Source organism: Pinus tabuliformis, chromosome 3_2 (assembly GCF_031772625.1).
Source record: "Pinus tabuliformis cultivar Carrire ecotype Pingquan chromosome 3_2, CPIR1, whole genome shotgun sequence".
Taxonomy (NCBI): Eukaryota; Viridiplantae; Streptophyta; class Pinopsida; order Pinales; family Pinaceae; genus Pinus; species Pinus tabuliformis.
The window spans coordinates 334,746,860-334,753,214 of record NC_142302.1 but is presented as its reverse complement, the minus strand read 5'-3'; the positions used below and the strand labels follow the sequence as shown (position 1 = coordinate 334,753,214).

Below are 6,355 nucleotides of genomic sequence, written 5' to 3'. Positions count from 1 at the left end.
ATGATCGTGGTTGTCATGTGAAATACTTTGGAGGTTAAATAACAATCCTCTTATGCTCTTGTGTTCCTCTTTTATGATAGTAATATCATTTTCATTCATGAGGCTCACTCTGTTTATCACTTCCATGAAAGTACCTTGTATATATCGCAATTATACCCCTCAAAATGTCATCTTACTTACTTATTTCAAATAATGTTTTATTACCTCTCATGTTAATAATTTCCGCCAAGGAAAATCCCTAAGGACAATGGAAACTGACAGTATTTCCAGTTGGGGCTCCTACTACAAATTGTGTGAGATATAATTGGGACTTCACATTGGGGAGACCCCTTTGGTTGACTAATTTCCAGCACCATTAACAGAAGGAAACTAAGAAAGATATGTTTATATTAAAGAACATGATAAATGAAAGGAATAATAACTTGGTAATCAAATTGGATCCTTTGGCACTCTGATAAATAAGAAAGTGGGAATCATGTTTTGTACAGTAAGATGTGGAAGAAAGAGGGAGCCATGCAAGAACTAATAGTTGGTGATTTTATGAAAGAAAAGGAAGAAAGATTTTAGCTATGAAGTCAAGAATCTTCTCTAGACTTGGGAGGGAGTAAAAGGAGTCTCCTAAAATAGGAGCATGATCTATTCTATGATTAATAGGACAATAGGGATGTCCTCCTTGATTAATGGCGAGTATGGTTAGACACTGGTTCTCTGTGTGTCATGTACTAGATCAGGACTAACAACCATAAGTATAGTGCATTCATCATAGATAGGGAGATTGATAACTTGTTTGGTTCTCCTTGTGTCAGGTACTTTGATGTATTAGGACATATGTATTAATTCAAGTACTTAGACATAGATAAGAGAATGTTGAATTGGATAAGCATCTTAGACAAACATTCTTAGAGCCATGTCATGTGATGGATTAGGATCGGAATCCTAAGTCGCATGGAATTTGATAAGAATGGTATGATGGTAGGATTACTCTGGGTATCCTAGGTGGAGTATGTAGCATGATGAGTCGGTATGGTGTCCTATGGAATGACTCCCAACATTGAGCTATAATCTTGTGAAATATAGAGTGTAACTATCAAGGCCTGAGGTAATGTGACAATGTTGGTTATGATTAGTGATGCTTATCAATCTAGATCCATTCTTATGAGAATATTTGAATTTGACATAGACCTATTGAGTCAACCTCCCTAGTTAAGAGGGAGTGTTGGAAACGTAACTAGGTTTGGTCTTTATAATTGTATATAATATAAAATTATTTATTTATTAAGCATGGGTTTCATGATTGTTTATTGGTCATATAAGTCATGGCATCCATTGCATGCCTCTAGGAATTATCTTGAAAAGTCAATGTAATATTGTAAGTCAGATCTGTAGCTATAAGTCATCAATGCAATACATTCCATGAACAACATTACAAGTTGACCCAAATCTCTACCATGTTGGCCTCATAACCATGTCCATTTGACTCACAGGAACAAGTATATATTGGAGCATATTCCGATCATCCTTGAGACACACTATATAGCATACAAGTATAGTTAACATCAAAATGAAGAAGGATAGAAGAACAAAGAACATAGAAGAAATCTCTCTCTAAAAACAAGGTTGTAGAAGACAATAAGATGAGAGGAGCGATTAAAGACTACAAGTCCAAATATTTCAAGAAGGCTACAGGTCTGATGATTTTAGGAAGGCTAGAGGTTCGAGGATTACAATGAAGGTTACAAGTTCGAAAGAACAAGGTTGCAGATTCAAAAGGTGAACCAAAGGATACAGGTCTGAAGAAATAGTTGAGTTGCATGGTCAAAGATTGCAGGAGATTTTGTAGAGAGTCTTGCAGTAAGTCTAAATTACATTATAGTTGAATGACTACTTTGTTACAAGGAAGAGGACACTTCTTGTATTGACTTGTAGCTAGTTGGTTGATTTGGTCATTGGGTCATAAAAGTCACATTTTGAGTTTTGCCTTGGCGAGAAGCCTACATTGGTGTCTTTTGTCTCTTGTATTTGTCATTTTGGTAACCGCTTAATGAAAGGAAAACTGAATAATTAATAAGAAGACATAAACTTCATAAGTAATTATCAAGGTAAGGAAAATCACACTTGACCTACAACTACTTTGACTTTCCAATAGTAAGGACACCATAGTATTCCCAAAATTTCCTTCTTATAAAAGGTTTGCGTAAATACTTTACCTTATTTGGATGAATTTCAAAAGAAATGGGTCTTCCTTCTTGCATTAAAACAACCCCAATGCCATTTCTTGAGGCATCACATTCCACAATGAAGGTTTTTGTGAAGTATGGTGTAGCTAAGACTGGAGCTCGACACATTGCCTCTTTATGATGTTCAAAGGCCTTAGTTGCTTATGGAGTCCAAAAAAGTGTATCGTTCTTCAGTAGTGTTGTTAGATGTGCTACTATTTTCCCATAATTATTATCAAACTTCTGATAATACCTTGTCAACCCAAGAAATCCTCGAAGATGCGTTAAGGTTGTGGGAATTTTCCAACCCTTGATGGCTTTAGTTTTCTTAAGGTCTACATCAACAACCTCATGAGATACAATATGATTCGAATTTAAATAGGAACATAACAAATTACAGATGTAACCATAAATACAAAGATGCAACAGAAATAACACTTCGTTTCATTAATATAAAATAATGAAATATGCTTATAAATATAATGGAAATAAGACTAGCTTGGGTGATGGTAGATTGTCTTTGAGAAGAGATGTGGCGTCCACATGCCTCTAAAACCTAACCCTAGGAGAAGAAGCGCCAAAACCCTAGGCCCCATTCGGGTAAATTGGTACATCAATTTCCTGATGTCGTAACTTTGGCATACGATCTCTGTTTAGCTATCATAATACCATGTTTCAAAGATCTGGAAGACTGACATGAAAAAAATAAACAACCTTGTTTGGGCTTTTCTGGTTTCTCCGTTTTCCGTAAAAATGTTATTTAGGGCCTCAAAACGGCTTTGGAAGTTCAAAACCCAAAAAACTGCCAAAAATAGTAAACTATGCTACAATTAAGGAAACTGAAAAACTGAAAGAGATAGTGTTGGGGTTCCAAGTGGAATAGGAGGGTGGCCACCATTATCCACCTGGATCAGTCCTCCCCCCTTAGGAATCAATGGTCCCCATTACGTTGAGTGCCTCTATGAGATGGGGAAACTTCTGTTGAACTTGGTCCCTGGTGTGCCGTTTTCCTTGGTGCAGGAGTTCACTAGCTTTGACAACTCAATACAATTGGATGGTTTGCTGGCGAGTGTTCTTGACCTGTGCATCCATAATCTGATCAATTGTGGCATGTTCCATGCAGTCTGGGTTTAACTCTATTGGTGTGAGCTGTTCTGCAATGTCTGATGTGTCAAGCAGTGGTGGGAAGTGTGGCCGAAGGCGGTCCACATTGAACACTTGGTGCAAGACAAGGAATGGGGGAATGTTGAGCTCAAAATAATTGTCTCCCAAAACCTTGGTAATGGTGTTGTTATCACTGAAAATGCTATTGCCAAAAAATTTTAGCCTAGCTTAAAGACAGGGTGTTTTCGCAGCGCCAGAATTCTTTTAGCAGTTTCACAACGCTACCTGTTTAGGTGATTTCGTAGCGTGCTACGAAATTGGGGATTTGTTCGAGTTTTCAATGGAGGTCCAAAATCTTAGCATGCTTATTGAGCAAGTTAGCTCTTCCAGCAGTTGGGAATGATAATAGAATAGTGCATGAGCCAAACTTATTACAATAAATTGTGGCACCTATCCTTACGAAACTTTTGACAGCTCCCTGCCTTCCTTACGTTTACGTGTCCCTCTGCATTCCTTACGTGTTTGCTCGGGGCTTGTTTGCGCAGAGTCATCTTGATCTTTAGACTGATAATATGTTATGGAAGAAAGCGCAAGGCAAGGTTGTGCTGTGTGAGAAATTAGCACCTAATCTTTCTTTACAAAATGGTGACTGCAAACCTTGTGCTGCCCTGTTACATATGTTGCTATATCTGCATCGTGGTTTGCAAGATTCAACTTCTTTGAACTTCAGAATCCAGAATCATAATTTGCTGCTTGCGGAGACAGAAGGGTCCTATACATCACAACAAAATTTCACAAACTTGGATATTCATGTTGGTCAGTCTTACTCATTCCTGGTGACGATGGACCAGAATGCAAGCAGTGATTATTACATGGTGGCAATTGCGCGCTTTGTTAATACAACTATTTGGTCCAATGTTACGGGTGTGGCAATATTGCATTATTCCAATTCTAAAGGTAAGGCAAAAGGGCCTCTTCCAGATGGTCCGGATGATTATTATGACAGGTACTTCTCTATGAACCAGGAAAAATCTATCAGGTGGAATGTATCTGCCGGGGCTGCGAGGCCTAATCCACAGGGGTCTTTCAAATGGATCTATCAATGTCACTCAGGTCTTTGTGTTGAAAAACAAGCCACCAAAATTGATCAATGGGAAACGATGTTGCACTTTGAATGGGATCTCTTACCAAGCTCTTGCAACTCCACTCAAGCTTGCTGATCATTTTAATCTAACCGGAGACTTCAAACTTGATTTCCCAGACAGACAAATGAACAGGACACCAAAGCTTGATACGTCAATAATTAATGGAAACTATAGAGGATTCATGGAAATCATTCTACAGAATAATGATACAGCTGTGAGAAGTTATCACATGGATGGCTATGCCTTTTCTGTTTTCGGGGTGGAATATGGAGATTGGATCGAAGATAGCAGAGGAACTTACAACAAAGGGGATGGAGTTTCTCGTTCCACAACACAAGTTTTCCCCAATGTCTGGACAACAATTCTAGTATCTCTAGATAATGTTGGCATGTGGAATATCCAAGCCAAAAATCTAGATACCTATATCTGGGTTAGGAAACATATGTAATGGTTGTGAATCTAGAGATAAACAACAAAACTAAGTTGCCTCTTCCTAGCAATGCTCTTTACTGTGGTGCCCTCTCGCGCATGCAGAAGCCACAATCCCATACAAATGATGAAAAAGCGTCGGCTTCATCTATCAATGTTGGCATGGTTACATTGCTAGGCTTCCCAAGCTGTGTGGAGAACATACCACCAAATAAGCTCAACTAAGCTGTGATGATGCTACACCTTTGGACGTTGTCACCATGACATATGTCTCAACTATGGAGGCCTACAATCATCCAGTGACTGTTGTACAGTGGCATCCAGAGAAAAATACATTTGAATGGGAAATACCAACAATTCCTCACTCTGCAGACGCAATTCAAGTAACTCAAAGCGTTGCCAACTTTGTTATTAAGTGAGGATCGAAAAGGCCGGGTTCATACGCTTAACTGTGAGAGGTTGACAGAGCTTATATATCTGCAATGATTCAGCAAGAGAGAGATGACAAGATGTATTGTTGTTTCTTTGATTAACTTTGGCATGAAACTGAGGGATATTAAAGTTGAGCTACTAAAGGTTTTGAGGAATGACGGCCTGAACATAAACCACCAACACAAGTTGAGGAAATCAGAGAAGTTTGTGGTTGCAAAGGAGACACCTCAATCATCAAAGCAGAAGATCAAGCAGAATACAGGGCCTTCATGGAAAAATTTGAATTGGTTTCACCGTGCGGATGCATCTCACAGAGCTATTTTAAGACATAGAGAAAGCTTTAAGGACATTATTGTTTCACCCTCTATGTTTCTTGACCATGTGCCATGAAGGTGTAACTATGCAATGCAATGTGTTCTAGAAACATGGGAGTCAAAAGACCGTAACAGCAATGACAGGGTGGATGCCTCTCATTTAGTTTGATTCTACCCTCTATGGTTTTGTAGTATGTAGGCATTCCAGTTTTGTAACTGTATTTTAGAATTGCTGCTTCTCCAAAGCTTCAAGGTAATCCTCAAGTTGCTTGCATCAAGACATCAAGGATTAGGGTAGAATTCCAGTCCATTTAATGATTTCCTCACAGGTGTTTTTTCTAAGTGTTTTAGTTCTCAATAATTATGTTAGGCCTAAGCTTGAGGTGATCTTTGATGAGGAAAAAGAAGGTAACCCACTCTAACCTTATGAAGGACACAGAGAATGTGATTCTGAATCTCAGCATAGCAAAGGTGAAACTGAAGAATGGCAACAACAGATATTCAATTTTGTAAGAAGTTTAGAGGAAGACTGTGTTTTTTAAATCACACAGCAGTTTCGTAGCGCGCTACGAAACTGCTGTAGGTGGCGTTTTCAAAGCAGACAAACAGTTTGGTGAGATGATCAGGAAATTTGAAATAGAGACACCTGTCCATCAATACAGCATACAGCACATCCAAGATGTGGCAGTCCGCTCTATTTTGGTTAATTAAAGGT

The 6,355-nt window shown here is 38.6% G+C and overlaps 1 pseudogene; it reads left to right on the top strand.

The window, feature by feature from the left end:
• The first annotated feature begins 3,892 nt into the window (after positions 1–3,892).
• LOC149180856 (monocopper oxidase-like protein SKU5 pseudogene) lies at positions 3,893–5,119 on the top strand (annotated as a pseudogene).
• The last annotated feature ends 1,236 nt before the right edge of the window (positions 5,120–6,355 follow it).